This window comes from Protopterus annectens, chromosome 11.part0, assembly GCF_019279795.1.
Source record: "Protopterus annectens isolate FY-2018-M chromosome 11.part0, PAN1.0, whole genome shotgun sequence".
Taxonomy (NCBI): domain Eukaryota; kingdom Metazoa; phylum Chordata; order Ceratodontiformes; family Protopteridae; genus Protopterus; species Protopterus annectens.
In genome coordinates this window covers 1,528,211,462-1,528,230,927 of record NC_056745.1, presented here as the reverse complement: position 1 = coordinate 1,528,230,927, position 19,466 = coordinate 1,528,211,462, and positions in this window count along the sequence as shown.

The following is a 19,466-nucleotide window of genomic DNA, read 5'->3' as shown; positions in this document are numbered from 1 at the left end:
CTAGTTCCTCTGTAGGTGTACCACATCTGCAGATCAATGACATGTTAGCAGTACAGTTTCAAGCAAGGCTTACTGCTGTAATCCCCATGTCCCCTACGTATATGGACACATAGGCATCATGTTGGAAATTAAAGGTTACATATCTGGAGTACAACACTCCTCTGTTGAACAGCAATGAAATATATAAATGTGCCACTGAGCTGACCATGTAAAGTAACTCTTATACACAATGTTTCCCCTAGCTAACTGTTTGCCTTTTTAGCATGTTTCTCTATTAGCAAGTGATTGCCTCTGAACCAATCTGTGCTACTGAAATACTAATTGCACCCAACACAGCTGATTTGCAGTATAATCAGCCAATCTCATACAACCACTGAACAAGATATAAGGCCTCAGTGTAGATTGTAACCCATTTCTCATATGTTGGGTTGGAAAATAGTGGGGCACAGATACTACATCATGGCAGAGAGAATGTCTGTAGTAGCTACTATTTACATATAAATGTGTGTGCTACAGGCTGAAGCTAAAGGTGCTGCTGCAAGCAATAGGCATAGGCAAAAAAGATGAACACTTCTCAGGACAATGAGCTTTAAGGGTAAGTGTGCGACTTGTGGCAGCATTGTTGTCTAGGTAGGACCAGATTCAGAATACCCACCCCACTGGAAAGAAAGGTATGTGTGTCAGGTAAGTCTGTCAGCCAATGGTATCAGTAAGGCATTGCAAGGCAAAATGAGTGGTGTGCCCTAGAAAACAGATAGGTGTACAGTAACTATGATGTCATGTAGTTGAACAACTGCCAATTCATGTCTTATGTCATCATGGTAGCCCCCTGTTGTGTGTGCTGGCAACCCTTGCATCTATCTCAACCTCCATATATGTTTGTTACTTGTGCAGCTGTGGTTGACTGTGATATCATTAGCAAAACATTGTTGACTGCAGTGTGATATTACTGGGCCACAGTTTCTGTACATACTTCAACATCTTCTGGGAATTCAGGCTATTGTATTACCTGATATTCTGTGCACTTTATATTGTTGTACAAGGAGTAGGTGAGAGTAGTCCTATCTGTAGGCCTTTACCCTGCATTATCTAGATGCAGACATTCCAACTGTACTGCTTTTACTGGGTAAATAAGTGATGAGACAGACATGCATATCACACTTTATAATATTGATGGTCACATACAAGTATTTTCATTGGTAGATGCAGCTGTACTTGAACGCATGATCTTGTGTACCAAAAAGTTATGTTGTCAATGCATTTTACAGACTGAGCTACAGAGTCACTATTACAGCAGGTGAATTTTTGCATGTTGCAGTTACCATTTCACAGTTACCTGGTGTTAAATGCCACACTTAGATCTATTATTATGTGTATGGCTTTAGAGTGCTGAAGTTGTATACTGGAGTCCCAGTTAAAAATCCTCTTTTCCATTAATGTGCTATCAAGTGTGTTCTTACATGTTGTAGACATAATTGCAGGGTTACCTGCTATCAGATACCTCACTTATGTCTAAACGTATGTGTGAGCCTTTATAGTAATGTATTTGTGTACTAGATTGCCAGTTACAGTACTATTTTTGTATAATTCTCTTAGTTGATTTGCACGTTTAAACACGTTTAATGAGGGGAGCTACAGCATTACTATGTCTTGCTTAAAACTGCTACTTTCATTAGCAGCTGTGTGGTTTGTTAGGATAATCTACTGTTCTGCAGGTGTGTTGGCTGTGGGTCTGAAATAGGGAGCTGGTGACTTTTTGAATGTAATTAATATTGTTCCAAAAGCATATTTCCGTATACGCTATTTAACATAGGTAAGTGATATAGCATGATGTGCTGCATTGCATCAAGCAAAAATCTTTAAAGGAAAGAAAAATGGGGGGTAGGAGAATGGTGAAAAGGGGTGCAGGCAGGGGGAAAACATAGTGAAAGGTGGGTAGGGATATGTAGAACGGGTGTAGGAAAGAACCATAGCTATCTATTTCTGCATCACTAACAACTGTGCACTGTAACGGATTTTTTAGCTGAATTTGGACTGTTACTCCAAACAGAGGTGATGACAACCTAACTGCATTGTCAAGCCAATTGGACAAAATTAAGTGTGTCCAGTACACTTGTGTGCAAAATGAAGAGCTATATATGGGACAATTTTTTTTGGGGGGGGCAGGTGCTCGTTTTTTTTTAAGGTGAGAGTGGAAAGTTGAGGAAGGAACATAGGTATGTTTGGGGGAGATAAAATGAGAAGGTGAGGAAGCTTTTGCAAACAAACAAGACAGACAAGACAGCAGACAAGGTTGGTGTGTGACACAACATGGAGGTGGACAACTTGGATGGGTAGGGTGTTGTTCAATCCCAGTCTCATGAGCATCCACACAGTATCAGTATGACTCAAATCCTCAACCATGGGACTGTCAGCACTGCTCCTTCACTCCCCCTGTGGTGGCAGTGTTGGAGGCTGGTGTGCAGGGCAAGGCTACCCTATCAGGATGGTGAGCACGCTCTCCATCTGGTGCAGGCATGCACCGACAGTTTGGTGACCCACTCTGCGCATCATACTTGGCAGTTCTTGACTGGTAACAAAATCACCCCCTCCACCTCCTCTCCCAGAGGGGGGGAGGCCAAGCCCCAGCCCATGAGATAGAGCTACCCTGTGACACAGGAAGTGCATGGGCAGCAGAGGGGGCACCACCAGGCTGCTGCCCACATGTGCTGGGCCCCAGTGCCACGGCTGGAGGCAAGGTAGGTGGATCACCTGGAACTGGCCTACCTTGTCGCTCTGTAGTAAATTAGATATAAACATAAGGTAAAATTAGTAACAACCAAACCAATTTTAGTATTAGCATAATGGAACATAATATTGATTAATCTAAATACAAATTAAAGTATACTGCGAGGAACACAACAATAAATAACATATCACTAAAGATGTTAACAGGAAACCAACATAGCGGTAAGTATGTTAACAGTAAGTCGGTATGACATAACCCATAAGGCCAACATAACATTTAGTTTAAAATAATATATTAATATTAAACCATAATAATAAATAACAGTAATAAATTAATGAATTTCATCATTTATTTATTTATTTAATTTATTTAATCTTAATTTTATTTATTTAATTAGAGAAGATAAGGGGTGAGGGGAGAGAGAGAGAGAGAGAGAAACATACCATTAGTGACCTCGCAAGTGCACGTTAAAACACATTTAATGAGGGGAACTACAGCATTACAATGTCTTGCTTAAAACTGCTACTTTCATTAGCAGCTGTGTGGTTTGTTAGGATAATCTACTGTTCTGCAGGTGTGTTGGCTGTGGGTCTGAAATAGGGAGCTGGTGACTTTTTGAATGTAATTAATATTGTTCCAAAAGCATATTTCCGTATACGCTATTTAACATAGGTAAGTGATATAGCATGATGTGCTGCATTGCATCAAGCAAAAATCTTTAAAGGAAAGAAAAATGGGGGGTAGGAGAGTGGTGAAAAGGGGTGCAGGCAGGGGGAAAACATAGTGAAAGGTGGGTAGGGATATGTAGAACGGGTGTAGGAAAGAACCATAGCTATCTATTTCTGCATCACTAACAACTGTGCACTGTAACGGATTTTTTAGCTGAATTTGGACTGTTACTCCAAACAGAGGTGATGACAACCTAACTGCATTGTCAAGCCAATTGGACAAAATTAAGTGTGTCCAGTACACTTGTGTGCAAAATGAAGAGCTATATATGGGACAATTTTTTTTGGGGGGGGCAGGTGCTCGTTTTTTTTAAGGTGAGAGTGGAAAGTTGAGGAAGGAACATAGGTATGTGTGGGGGAGATAAAATGAGAAGGTAAGGAAGCTTTTGCAAACAAACAAGACAGACAAGACAGCAGACAAGGTTGGTGTGTGACACAACATGGAGGTGGACAACTTGGATGGGTAGGGTGTTGTTCAATCCCAGTCTCATGAGCATCCACACAGTATCAGTATGACTCAAATCCTCAACCATGGGACTGTCAGCACTGCTCCTTCACTCCCCCTGTGGTGGCAGTGTTGGAGGCTGGTGTGCAGGGCAAGGCTACCCTATCAGGATGGTGAGCATGCTCTCCATCTGGTGCAGGCATGCACTGACAGTTTGGTGACCCACTCTACACATCATACTTGGCAGTTCTTGACTGGTAACAAAATCACCCCCTCCACCTCCTCTCCCAGAGGGGGCAGGCCAAGCCCCAGCCCATGAGGTAGAGCTACCCTGTGACACAGGAAGTGCATGGGCAGCAGAGGGGGCACCACCAGGCTGCTGCCCAAATGTGCTGGGCCCCAGTGCCACGGCTGGAGGCAAGGTAGGTGGATCACCTGGAACTGGCCTACCTTGTCGCTCTGTAGTAAATTAGATATAAACATAAGGTAAAATTAGTAACAATCAAACCAATTTTAGTATTAGCATAATGGAACATAATATTGATTAATCTAAATACAAATTAAAGTATATTGTGAGGAACACAACAATAAATAACATATCGCTAAAGATGTTAACAGGAAACCAAAATAGCGGTAAGTATGTCAACAGTAAATCAGTATGACATAACCCATAAGGCCAACATAACATTTAGTTTAAAAGAATATATTAATATTAAACCATAATAATAAATAACAGTAATAAATTAATGAATTTCATTATTTATTTATTTATTTAATTTATTTAATCTTAATTTTATTTATTTAATTAGAGAAGATAAGGGGTGGGGGGGGGAGAGAGAGAGAGAGAGAGAGAGAGAGAGAAACATACCATTAGTGACCTCGCAAGTGCTATTACTACACAGACTAATAATACATACTTCTACAGGTGTGCAGTATCACGTGTGTGTACAGTGACTCCAATTCTTGTGTAGATGATGCGACCTGTACATACCTCTTAATCTGTTAGCATGGGACAGTAGGGGCCAAGCAGTAAGAAATGTAAGTACACAACTACAGGAAAATGCTCATACATTACTACCAAGGTATTCTGTAAACAGATTTGCCAATAAATTCCTTTCCAGGTAATGTAATTTATCTGCTAATCATGGACCAGACATATGGGGTATTAGTCATTATGTTCTGAAAAATCATGACAGTTGACAGGTATGTTTGTGTACACTAATTAGACTAGACAGCAGGAGTTTTCTTACTTGGCTGCCATGAGATTAGAACCAGCAAGATGTGACTCTAGGGAACATTTGCACTAAATTTAACAGTTGACTGATGTCAGATTAGAAATGACATGACAGTGCATATAGGAATACTTTGAACTTATTGGAAAGATTATTTATCAAGGGACAATCCTGATTTACACTTCATTGATAATCTGGCACTCATACACATGGATATCTGACCAGAACATGAGCTACCTTATCAATATACCTTGTTCTTGGAGTGGGAAGAATATACAGCCTTATTTGACTACAAATGGCCATAACACAGGTGTGAATCTTACAGAGGGTATTGCACTAGATTTATCAGTCATTTTTTTTCTACAGTATTTATTAATTTCCTGTTTTACAGTTGACTGGTGTCAGATCAAAACACACATGCAGTAACTACAGCCATAATGCACAGTTATTTGAACAGATTCCTTCTCAATGCACAATCTTGCTTTAAACTTTATTTATAATGTACCTTAAAATCTGGCATTTATACTCATGAATATTTGACCATAACATCAGCTACCTTACCCATACACCTTGGGCTTCGAATGGGTGGAATATACAGCATTATATGAAACAAACTGTCCAGAACACAGGCTTGAAACTTATTGTGGGTATTGCACTACATTTATCAGACAGTTTTTTTCAGCAGTCTTCATTCATTTCCTTTGTACAGTTGACTGGGGTTGGATTAGAATGCACATGCTATGACTACAAGAATAGTGAGCATTTCTTTGCTTGAAACTGTACATATCACAGCACCCTCACCATTTAAAATCTATTTATTACTGTTGCTTCAAGTCTGGTATACACAGCATGGATAGCTGTGTCAGAGCTGTAAGTAATAACCCATTTATCCTCATCATTACCTGAGTGCAATCTACAGCATATGTCATGCAATGAGCACAGCAGAAAAGTGACTGTTAATCTGGGTAGATCCCAAACTCAACTGATGTTTGCATGCTATACTAGACAATAACGCATGGTTACTTAACTTGGTTTATCATTTCAGCTAGGCACTGACACATTACTAAACATATTACATTTCCCAAGTATGTTATACCTAACTGTTAGGACTGCAAACTCTGTAAATACATTTTTGTCTTGACAGTACGTTATGCATTAGTTTATTGCTTTGAATTTTCCCTACTTACCTCACTCATGCCTCATCCTGGCCAGATGCCCTACATGGGACATGACATTGCGAGTCCTCCCTTCTGCAGCTGTTGTAAGAGAAACAAAGCATTATGCATACCAGTTTTGCACACACTCAGTTTGCATATTTATAAATCAGTGGTAAAAATACTTACATATCTGTGGGGTGTGTTCAGCCTGCGCTTCTTGGAACCATGTGTCCAAGGTCCCCCTTTTTCTACACTTCAGTTCGTCATAGTGGTGATGACACTGCTCAGTGCGGGGGATACCAGTAGCAGTGGTAAGTTCCCTAGCCAGATGATCCCAGACTCAGACATACACTCTGAGCCTTGATAATCACCCTGCAATAGCTAGGGTTCATGGTTTTTGACCAGTAGTCCAGCAAACACTTTGGACTCCGGCACTCCCCATCTCTCCTCCTGCTCCCTCACCAACACCACCAGGCATATCAACAGCCAAGTCAGAACTACACAGAATGAGGTCAGGTTCCCACCTATTTGCATTATATAGGGTGCACTCCTGACCTTACACATCATAGTGCAACTTTCAAAAATGCAGCACATTGCTTAGCATTGAGCAAATTTTGTACAAATCATTTAAGCAAAGTTTAGCTTTGTGCAAACTCTCACAAGCCATGTTTAAGCATACCTTAGGAATGCACAAATGAAGTAGACCATTGGCCATGTTTAAGTGGAGCTTAGCACTGCACAGCTTTGCTAAATCTAACAATTTTTAATTTTAAATTAAACTGATGCAAAACATGACTACTCGGTATTCAAACCCATTTGTATACACTGTAGGTCATGACTCAACTTATCTAGCCACATAGATAGTACAGGGAAGTACTTTATCTTCACATATACTACAAAGATACCTGTTAGTGTTGCGCAGTGAAGCTGCATGAGTTTGCACATTGTTAAGCACCACAGAACTACAACAATTAAATACATCCAGTTTCTATTTTTAGAAGTCAGACGGCATCGCTAAGCACCGTGCTGCTCTGCACATACAGGCAGAGCCAGGAAAAAAATAAATATTCAATTAATTACATCTGATTTCTGTTTTTAAATATATATAGCAGATGTCAAGGGCATATGTTTAAGTGCAGCTTGGCATCACTAATCATAGCACCACACCATGGAAACAGCACATAAAATTAAAAAAATATATATTACTGTCCTGTACTTAACACCTGTCCAGACGTTTTCTGGACAGTCCACGACTACAAGACAGCTTCTACACTGCTGCTTGCACTGACTCAATATCTGTGTAGCTCTGATCTCCCTCAACAGCAAGCCATAATTAATATGTATGGCTTGCTGCTGGGGAGGAGCCATGGCCATGCACACAGGTGCATTCCATGTAGGCTCTACACGGAGCCTACATGGATTTTAACTGAGTAACTGCTCAGGCTGGGTGAAATGCCACTGTTGGCTCTCACTTTACGTACAAAACCAAAAATGCATTGCCAGCTGAAAATTCAACCACTTTTAATGATAAAACCCAATAATAAAATCACAAATTATATAAGCACTTTTGTTTAACAAAATAGTAAACTTCATTAGGCATTTAAACATCTCAACTTTCCCATTCATATAACAGTAGCCTATCTCTGATAGGTTCTCTCCCTCTCCTTAATTGTGATGACATCATCTTAAAAATACAAGCACATTAATGAAAATAATTTAACTTTGAACTTTAAAAACTGTGCTCCATAGTACAAGGTTATTCTTACTTAAATACTTAAATGCCATACATTTCATGACTTCTTTCTTTCTAATGCCTTTAGTTTCAATAATGATGTTATAGAGCTACATTCATTTAATCCTGGCCAGCTATCAGCTTGCAGACTTATCTGCCATGATAATTCTTTCTTTTCCAAATACAATACCCATGCAGTTGTTTCATCTATTATTACATTGCCTATAACCATGTATTTAAAATAGTGGCCAGGATTATCATATACATGTTTAGCTACAGCGTTGCCCAAGTTAGATTTTTTAATGGCATAAACATGCCGGTATTTTCTCTGAGTGAATCCTCTCTTCCGTTATACCTATGTAAAAAATAGGGAAAAATTCACATATTGAGAGATATACTACTGCTTTTGTGTTGCAATTATATTTCCCTGTTATATTATATGTTTCTCAATGTGAAATTACTGCAAGTGTGTATTTTTAAACACCATTTGCATGCTCCACATTGAGTCATACCCTTATTCAAATGTAAATTGTGTCTTCTGGTAACTTCAAATAGACTTTTGAAACTCAACCCTCTACGGTATACTACACATGGCCATGTACCCACTTTTTTCTCTTATGTGTGTACATCATTGACTAGCATTGGCCAATTTTTATTTAAGATCCACTTAACCATCTTACTATCTTCAGTATATGTAGTAGCAAAAGCTTTGGTGAAATCTATACTGTTTTGCTGTTCTCTATTTTGATGTATATCTGTTGTATTATCAGATGCATTAATTTCCATATTCACACAATCTATGCTTTCATAATTGGTCCGCTGATCAAAATCTTCTCTCTTATTGATTTTACATATCAAAATGGGTTGAAAATACCTAATTTTCCTTTTCCTTATAACTTCCTCTGCTAGTTCTTATACTATCTGATGATATGATCTTTTATGAAATATTGATCACAAATGTTCATATTCCTCCAAAAAATCATTCTGCATAGTTATTATACAGGCAGCCCTTATGAGCTGTCCTTTCACCACCGATCATTTATGGTGATCCAGATGTGAACTTGTGTAATGAAGAAAACTATCACAGTATGTGTCTTTCGTATGAATAGTGAGATATATTGTTCATTGTCTCTATCTTTAGATAGAGGGACATCTAAATATATCATGTATTCAGTATCATCACTACATATAAAATGTAGGAATTCTGTAGTTTCATTGATATCATTAATAAATTCTTCTAAAGAATCCTGAACTCCCGTCCATATTATGCTACTGTCATCTTGAAAATGAAAATATGATCTTATGTTGTGCTGGTAATTAGTATCAATGGTATACTTCCTCTCCCATTATGCCATAGCAATAAGTGTGAACCCATAGCAATCCCCTTATTTTGTAAATAATACCGTCCATTAAATTGAAAGAAATTATTATTGAGAATTATTTCCAAAAGTTCTTTGAGTAAGTTTATTTTATCATGTGGGATGTGGTGTTTTATGAGCATTTCATTAACCCATTCCAAACCTACATCTTGGGGGATTACCATGTTTAGGTCTCTGACATCTATGGTTAATAGAATGTCTCCTGTCCCGTAATAAATTTGATTGATAAGCTGCAGGAAGGTAGAAGAATCCTTGCAAATTTGTGTTTCATTTTTTAATATGTTTTTTGAACTCATAATCCAAACATTTAGCACAAGCCGATGTAATCGAGTCTCTGCCATCCACAATAGGGTGCATTGGCAGATTATGCACCCGTTTCCAGATCTTAAGGACCCCCAAAAATGGGATTCTAAGTTTTATAATATTTAAGTAGTTGTATAGATTTAAATCAACATGTCATTGTAAAAAGATGTCACTGAGTTGCAAATTTATTTTTTGATATGCCCCATTTAATTCATTGAGTGAAACATTTTGGTATGTATGAGTATTAAGTGTTTTATCCATTCTCTCATTATAATCATATAGATCCATAATCAATACCTTCCCCCCTTTGTTTGGCTTCATTATTCTAACTTGTTGCCCTTTTAAATACTCCAAAGTTGCTTGTTCCTCTTCATTTACATTAGAATTTATTTTGTTCTTTCCTCTCATTTGTGAAAACATTTTTTCTAAAATCCTACACGGATTTTATTGAATTCAGATGACACTCTCTGAGTATGGATTTTTTTGCAATTGAACAGAATTGATTAAATATGCTTTCTTTCTTTTTTTAATTTTTTCAATTCTTTTGAGTTTCTAATACCATTATGGGCATGGATCCCATTCTTAAGTCTAAGCATAATTCAAGTTTATGAAATTAGCATTGTTTCAATCTTTGATGTTAGCTAGAAGTGCTCTTCACAGCACCCACAGTGTGCCCAGTAATGATACCTTCTGCAATTCATACAAAGTTACATGTATCAGTAACATAACTAACTATAATTGTGAATTATTTTTTATAAAACCCATTGCTCCTACTACTATTGGAACTGTCTGGGTATCTTTATTCTACATTGTTCTCATTTCTCCCTGCAAATCCTGGTATTTTATGACTTTGTGTATGTCTATATGTAAGCCACTGTAGACATTGGGTGTAGCAATTTCAATGAACAATGTTAATTTTGTCCTCTTTTCATACAGTACTGTATCTGATTTTCTCATGGGTGATCCCATGTGACATAAACTACATAATTTTCTATAATGCTTTGTAGGTCATGTTTTCAGTGTTTTTTTAGATACTTCAATATTATGTTTGCATAGTCTTCAATGCAACAGTATTGCCTCATTATTATGTCTCTCAATATACTGTCCTTCTGCAATTAGTATATCACAACCAGCAACAAGATGCCTGACTGTTTCCAATTCTGTTTTACATAACCTACATTTGTCTGTTTCTCCCACATGTTCAATGGACTTTGTAAACTAACATGCAAATAGTACACTATCTTAGGCCATCAATATTAACTTTTCATCTTTTGGTTTAAATTCACCTCTACTTAACCATTCCCATGTTGGATCTTGGTCACATGAGGTTGTTCCAAGAGTTTTCTATACTTGCAACTGTATTTATGCATTTCCACATTTCTTGCCTCCTCATCTGTTCCCTTTCCATATATTATGTCTTTTGTTTTTTTGCCACATTCAGTTGCTGCTTGAGATTTATCAACTTCTGGTTTGATTTCCTTTCCCATCTGACACCCATATGTTTCTGCTAAACTAAGTGTGGATGTCATCTTAGACTTATGAGTCTCGTGTTTCAAAACTTTTGCTACATTTGGGTCTTGTGAGGCCAGCAGATATGTATGCAGTCCCATGATAGCAGATTTATACATGTAATCAATTTCGAGGAGGACCATACATCCTTCAGAACAGGGAATATATAGCCTTAGTATACACTGATTTTTATAAATCATTTGATAAGCATGAAGTATCCTTCTTGTTTTTCTGTCCAACTGATCCATCACTTTTTATGTCCAGTCAATTACTCCAAAACTATAAATTAAGACAGGAAGAGTAAATTGGTTTATAGCTTGAATTTTGTTCCTAGATGGCAATGCTGTTTTCAGTATTAATTTCACTATTCTAAAATATCCCTTACTAAGTTTTATTTGCATTTGTTCATTTTTATGTTATTGACCCTTTATCAGTTCCTAATTTTTTATATACTCCCTCTTGCTCAAGTTATTTTATATCACATTCCTGTCCCAAACTGATGTTTTCTTGGTGCTGCAGCTTTCCCTGCTTTAAAGGCTGCTCTGTGCATTTATCAAGACCAAATGGCATTTGTATATCATCTGAAAAAGTTTTGACTACTTGCAGTTGTGCTTTCAGTTTCTCATCTAATGAACTATACAGTTTTAAATCATCTACAAACAGAAGATGAGAAGTCTTTACATTTTGTTGTTTTCTGGGAGCCAATTTGTAGCTATGACCTAATCTGTTAAGTAGACAGCTTAATGGGTTGAGGGCAAGACAAAAGAGTAGTCATGACAGAGAGTCACAGTGGAATATCCCCATTTGAATTTTTATCCCTGGAATAATAATTTGTCCTTTATTATGGCCTAACTGCAAAGTGGTTTGCCACTGTTTCATGGTTGCTGTAATGAAATTGATCAGTGTAGGGTGTATCTTATACATTTTAAGCACTCTTTTATGCATGAATGTGGGATACTGTCAAATGCTTTTTTGTAGTCTATCCATGTCATACTTAGATTCTTCCCCTGTTTATAGTTTTCCATTATGACTTTGTTTAACAACAAATGGTCTTTTGTTCCATGTGACATTCTTTTGTTACGCTTTTGTTCTATTGCTATGATTACATTTTCTTCTAAATGACTGTAAACTCTGTCGGCATCAGTTCCAAAGTATAGTTTATATGTCATCAGAAGGCAAGTTATAGCTGTTAGGATAGCCTGCAGATTCTCTGTTAAGTAAGAATATTGTTTTTCCTGTTGTTATCCAGGCTGGTGTCTGTTCAGGTTGCACATGTAAACAGGTCTTACTCATGTCTAAATCTTCATTTAAAGATGATAATACTTTTAGCTAGAAGTTAGGTACTGCATCTGAACCTGGGGTTTTCCACTTAGGAGCTTTTCTTAACTTTGTTTTAGTCACTCTGGGCATTACTTCATCCCATTTCATATCTTGCACATTTGAACTTCTTATTCTTTCTTTTACTTCTTTTATCCATTTAGCATCTTTGTTATGTTCCACAGGATGTTCATAAATATTTCTCCAAAATGTATCTGTTACTTTTTTTTTTGGTGGTGTTTCAATTCACTTTGTCTTGTTTCCCAATTCTCTATAAAACTTTTTTGGGTCATCAGTAAATTTATTTTGTACTTTTCCTTTATAACTATGTGCATATCTTCTAATTTATTATTTGAGATAGTGCATGATACATCCTGGTCTGTTCTGATACTGCACATTGCTTTTATCACATCTATCTTTCTGAGTAATTTTGTTGATCTGTTCCCTATTCTGTACTGTTCTAATAGTGATGCTTCTTGTCTTAATTATTTACTAGTTTTCCCTATTTGAAACTTCCATGATGGTATTCGATTTCTCCCCTTCCTTTCCCTTACTACCCTGTGTAGTAAGACTATATCTGTTTTTAATTTAGCTGCACAGTAATATATTCTGTTTACTTTTCTTATATCGTATGAATCTCTATGAACAGTCCTAATTATTGTGTTCATTTGTTTTAGCAAACTTCTAACTTTTTGGGTTTTATTGACTTTCTGTAGTCTATTTCTTTCATTGATCTTAATATGTCTGCCCAGCTCTATTAAATCAAGCAACTCTTTTTTTAGATCATTTTCTTCTAAACTGAGGGCACATTTTCGTAGTCTACATTTCCTGTAGGCATTCTACATAAAGTTCCAAAGCTTCTTGTGTCACATTCTCTTCAGTTTCTTCCTGAGTCATCCATTGCTCTTTTATATGGGAACTCACTGGCCTATCACTCAAGAACATTGACTGCATCAGAGTTGCCACAGTTTCCTGTTCCTTCCCTTGCTGTGCAACTCCAACTGAACATCTGTACTGTTTTCCTATGGAAGGCTCCAAAGTATCTTCATATGGCAAATGATCAGATGTTTCATATGCCACTGGTTTCTCCTTTATGAGAAGATTCATTGCTCTATCCTGCTGTGATGTTGTCAGAGATAGATTTTCTACACTAAATCCTTCAGTTTGTAGGTAATTCATAACCTCAGTTACTATTTATTTACATTCTCAATTACTAATCCTCTTTTCTACTTTTCCTCTTTGTTTTCCATGTATAGATGCCTTTCTTTGTATTTCTCTTCAAATATCTTTGGTGCTGTTCTTTTTTGCATTAATTAGTTTTAATTTCTCCTTTGCATAAATATTGCACCATATTAAATCTCTTTTTCTTTCTCTTGACCATATTTCTTCTTCAGATGTCTCCAGCTCCTTCTGTTTCTCCTTACTTGGGGAACTTGATCCTTCATGCTGTGATATAACCTGTGTTAGACTTTCTACTCTAAATCCTTCACTTCGCACGTATTTCATAACTTCATCTTCTGTTTTTTTAACTTCTACTTTACTAATCTTCTCTTGTACATCCCACTTTCTGATCTTATTTTTTCTATTGAAAAATTTTCCATATCTGGACACCTGTGCCTGTATTTCTCTTCGAATATCTTTGGGTCTGCATTTTGTATTTATTAATTTGCCTTTCTCCTTTACATAAATATTGAACCATAACAGATCTCTCTTTCTTTTCCATGTCCATATTTCTTTTTTCTACCTTTCAAAAGTATCTAGATTTTGTTCTTTATATTTTCACACTTCCTCAGTCTCCCCTTTTTCCAGATGGCCCAAGATTTCTTGGTTTATATAATGTTTTTAATAAGTCTGTTGTATTAATGAGCAGAGATTATTATTTGAAGCTTCTTGCAGTTTTTCTTATGTAAGTATTTTTTTCTTTCACTAATTTGTCTCTTAATCTTTTTGTATATCTTCTCTCTGGAGATTCTGGGATTCTTGCATAATAGTAACAATACATAATTTCCTTCTTATCCTCAATAGTCCACTCTATCATCTTTATGGCTCATTTTTGGTCTATCGGTTTTTGTGATTTTTTGTGGACTGCTACTTCCCTCTACAACAGGGGGAGGGCTATCACCCCATGGGCCTGGCCTAGCCCCATTGTTGGAAGTTTCTTGTCTTAAAGTTTCTATACTGCCATTTTTTCTAGCCTTGGCACCAGTGCACTAACAAGGATCAGGCACTTTTTTATCTTGGGTCTTGTGCACCTAACTATCTTGTTTATTGTTAACCTACTTCTGTCCATGATTTATGCTATATAAAATACAGTGTACTTATCAGTGTAGTCCTTGTGAGATTTTGTGAAAAACAGAGTCCACCTCATGAAGGTACTCAAAAAGACTTGAGGATGAATTAAAATCCAACAATAGTACTCTACTTTGCTTGCTGACTTATCATCTCTCCATTCAGACCTCCTCTCCATTCAGATCTTTTTTTTTTCTCTAAGTCTTTTGGGTTTTATATACTATGATGGGAATGAATTCCATTCCTATGTCAAAGTATGATTAAAGTACGTGAAATGAGCATTGTTTCAGTCTTTGGTGTTAGCAAAAAGTACTCATTGCAACATCTGCTATCTGCCTAGTAATAACTCCTTCTGCAATTTATACAGAGTTACATGTATTGGTAACATATATAAAAACCATTGTAATTGTAAATTCCTTTTTTATATGACCAGTTGCTCCTACTACTACTGCAATTATCTGGTATCCTTCTTCCAAACTGCCCTTATTTCAGCCTGCAAATCCTGGTATTTTATGTCTTTGTGTCTCTCCATAGGTAAGACACTATAGTGACTGGTTGTATCAATTTCAATTATCAATGCTTCTTTTGTCTTCTTTTCATGGACTACTATACCTTGTTTTCTCGCATCTATTTTTTAAACTGCTGGTAACTGGTTATCCCATGTGATATAAACTTCATCATTTTCTATAATCCTTTGTCGCTCATTTTTTCAGTGTTTGTCAGCAACTGCAATATTATAATATTTGCACAATCCCCAGTGCAACAGTCTTGTCACATTATTATGCTGTTCAATATACAGTCCTTATGTCACTATATTGCAACCAGCAACAAGATGTGCAACTGTTTCCAATTCTGTTTTACAATATCTACATTTGTCTGTTTCGCCCACATGTTCAATGGCCTCGGTAAACCAATGTGTACATAGTCCACTTTCTTGGGACGCCAATATTAATCTTTCATCTTTTGGTTGAAATTCACCTGTCCTTAACCATTCTTGCATTCGATCCTGATCAAAATGAGGTTGTTCGAAAAGAGTTTTCTATACTTCCAACTATACTTGTGCATTTTCCACATTTCTTGCCATCTCATCTGATCCTTCACCTTATATTCTCTCTCTTTTTTTTTTTTTGGCACATTCACTGGCTGCCTGATATTTATCTACTTCTTGTTTGATTTTCATTCCAACTTGACACCGATATGCTTCTGATAAACTAAGAAGGGAAATCATCTTAGACTTATTCTGCTCTTTTTTTTTAAACTTTCACTATGTTTGGGTCTTGTGAGGTCGCAGATATGTATGCAGTCCTACAATTGCAGATCTATATATGTAATCAGTTTTGAGGAGGCCCTTATCTCCTTCAGAATGGGGACTATATAGTCTTGATATGCGCTGACTTTTATAAATCTTTCAATAAGCATGAAGCATCCTTCTTGCTTACCTGTCCAACCTATCGAACACCTTTTGGTGCCACTTATCTTCTCTCCATTTGGACCCCACTCTCCATTTGGAGCTTTCTTTCTGTAGGACAACTTACACGTCTTCCAAACTAACATATATTCCTTAATTTTTATTCTAAGCATTCTAAGTAGGCTAATATCACATTTTACACCTAATGTTTCTATTTGTTCTATATTCATCTTCCTCTTTATTCTAAGCATTCTATGTAGGTTAATATCACATTTTATAACTAATGTTTCTATTTCTTCTACAGTAAACTGAATATTTCCTATTTAACTGTTATTTCTAAAACTTTACTTTATCCTTATTTATACTCCTATCAATATCCGTCAAATATTGATTACGTCATTTAATAGCTGCTTCCCTCCATTCTTTTTTTATCATTAAAACTATAAAAAAAGTCTTCCATAGTCCATTATCATGCTATTCTTAATGATGTATTTATGACAGCATTCATAATCAATGCAAATAAAATGCTACTCACTGGGCATCCCTGTCTTATGCCACTTCTTATCTCTGTTTCTTGATTTAACCAAAAATTCATCACTACTTTTCATACTCTGAAACCAATATTTTTTATTATTTTCTTTAAAACTTATCCACCAGAATGTACTCTCATACCTAATCTCATACCACATACCATACAACTCTCATACCTACATGATACACATACCATACCACTCTCATACCTTCATACCTATATGATATTTCCATAATTGCTTAACCCCTTTTCTACCTTCCTTATCTAAGTCTTTTTTCATTTAATTTTTTTTAATAGTGTTATGTATTTTTATATAATGGCCTCGTTCTTCAATTTCTCTCCAAATTGCCAAATGATCTGAAAATACTGGAACGTTTATTCCTTCTTGTGAAATTTTCAAACCTTCTGAAATAATAAAATAATCTATCTCAGTTCTTAAATTACTCCTTCTGTAATTAACATCAGCAAACTCTTTTCTTCTTCTTCTTCTTAGATTGCAAATAAAGTTCCCCACTAATATCATATTCATGTTCATACTTACATAACCTAAAATTCTTTTGAACACCCCTTTATTTCTTTTTGTAACATATGCATAAACTGCAATAATTCTATAAAACTGCTTTTCTACCTCACACGTACTAGTTGCTCTACCCAATATTACTAAAGCATAATCCAAAAATGTAATCAATGGAACTCATATGTTGTTCAAGCATTTAACAGAGAGACAAAAAAATTCTGCTTGCAATCTCTCTCTTTCCGGTAAAATTATTGTATCTTCATGAATAATAATATTCATATCAAGTGTTATGCACCATTCCAATGCACCTAATCTTTTTTAATATTCTTTATACAAATCACGTTCATTGCTACAATTCTCAGCTTTTTCTCTTATTGTATATTATTTATTTTCCCTTCCATACTTTAGCATTTTTATTTTCTTTTATACCAATATTCTTGAATTTGCATTTCCTAGCTTTTACCATTTTCTCAATAGACTTTATTCCTTCCCTTAACCACCCTCCAATTTATATCTGCTTCATCACTTGTTTCTATCATTTCTCCATACCCCTCTGTTTCCATCCTTTTATCTTTTGTTTTTCCATCTTCTCCTGTCTCTTTATTATCTATCATTATCTGCTCTTCATGCTCCTTTTCTTGATCTCCTTATATAAATTCCTCTTGTTCTAGCCTTAGTTTCTTCCTATAATTTTCACCCCTTTTTCCCCTTATCTTATGTATTTTCCTTACAATCCATCCAAAAATGCCCTATTCTTTTTCTTTATGCCCACTTTAGCACAAATATAACATTTTCTTTTGTGACAATTACTAACTGATCACTATTGTCACAATAGAAACATGTTTTTGGTTTCCCCAGTATTTCACAGTACCTTTGATTCCTTCTGCATTTATCAAACTTGAAATACCCATTTTGTTATTTTTTTTCATTTTCCATTTTTAATACAGCACCATATTCCCAACCCCCAGCCCATAAACCTCTATCATATTTTTTCATGTCCATTACATCTTTGCATACAGTCTTTAAATACTTCTTTTTCTACTTCAGTTTGAAACTGAACATACATGTTCTTTTCTTTTTTGTCTCTCTGTTAAATGCTTGAACAACATATGAGTTCCACGGATTGCATTTTTTCTTTCATTTATATTTTTTCCAAAAATTTCTCCATATACTGTCCTGATTCAAAAATAATGTCACAAAAGTGTCTTTATTAACATGAATAAATCTTCTTACCTCTTTAATCAAAATACCCAACAGTCATATTATATTATCCCAGATGTCATCCCTATCCAGTTCTTTCTCTCTCTCTCTTTTTTTTTTTTGCTGACTATTCTTACTAAGAATTTCTTTATCCTCTATTCTGTTGCCATTTCTTCTGTTCTTTCTCCTTCTTTCACTGTCTCCACATACAACTTCTCCTCTCTTCTTACTTCATCTACTTCTTCCTCTAGTATTATTTCCATAACATCTCACTACAAGACTGCTTTTTAACTTTCCAGCTCATTTTGGTTAATGAAATCATTTACATAAACCTCCTACAACACTCCCAATAGAAGGGATATAATGATACATCCAGACTGTGACTCACTTTCTTCTTCAAACATCTTTTCCTGAAACAAAAACTCTGAATCTTGTGAAGGCATGGCAACCATCACATTACTGTCCACGTGTGTCTCTCCCTCCTCATTCAACAACAGCATCTCCTTTACATTCTTGCATGCCCTTTCTCTTTCCCCTTCCTTCTTTTGCAAAGGTTCAACTCCCTTCACCCTAAACATTACCGCTGAACTATCCTTCACTCAAACTCCTTTTTTTCAAATAACTCCTCTGTACAGCATACATTTGCCATAGTCTTTCCTGCTTCTCCAAGCTGCCACTGCACCCAGACTGGAAGCAGAATGTCTCACAATAAACAGCATCTCCACTTGCCACAGAGTAGGGGAAGTTCCCTGATGTCCTGTACAAATGTCTTGTATTAGTATAAGTACTACCTTAGGTTCCCCCAAAAAAGGTCACTAGCTTTTTGGGACTAAACCTGGTCAACCAAAGCACAAATAAATAAAATAAAAAGTAATTCCACTACCTTCATGATCTGCTAAGAATTAACTTGTTCATTGAAATAACTGAATTGTTCTAAACACCTTACTTTCGGCAATGAGTTAAAATAAGAAATTGTCTTTTTTAAATTAT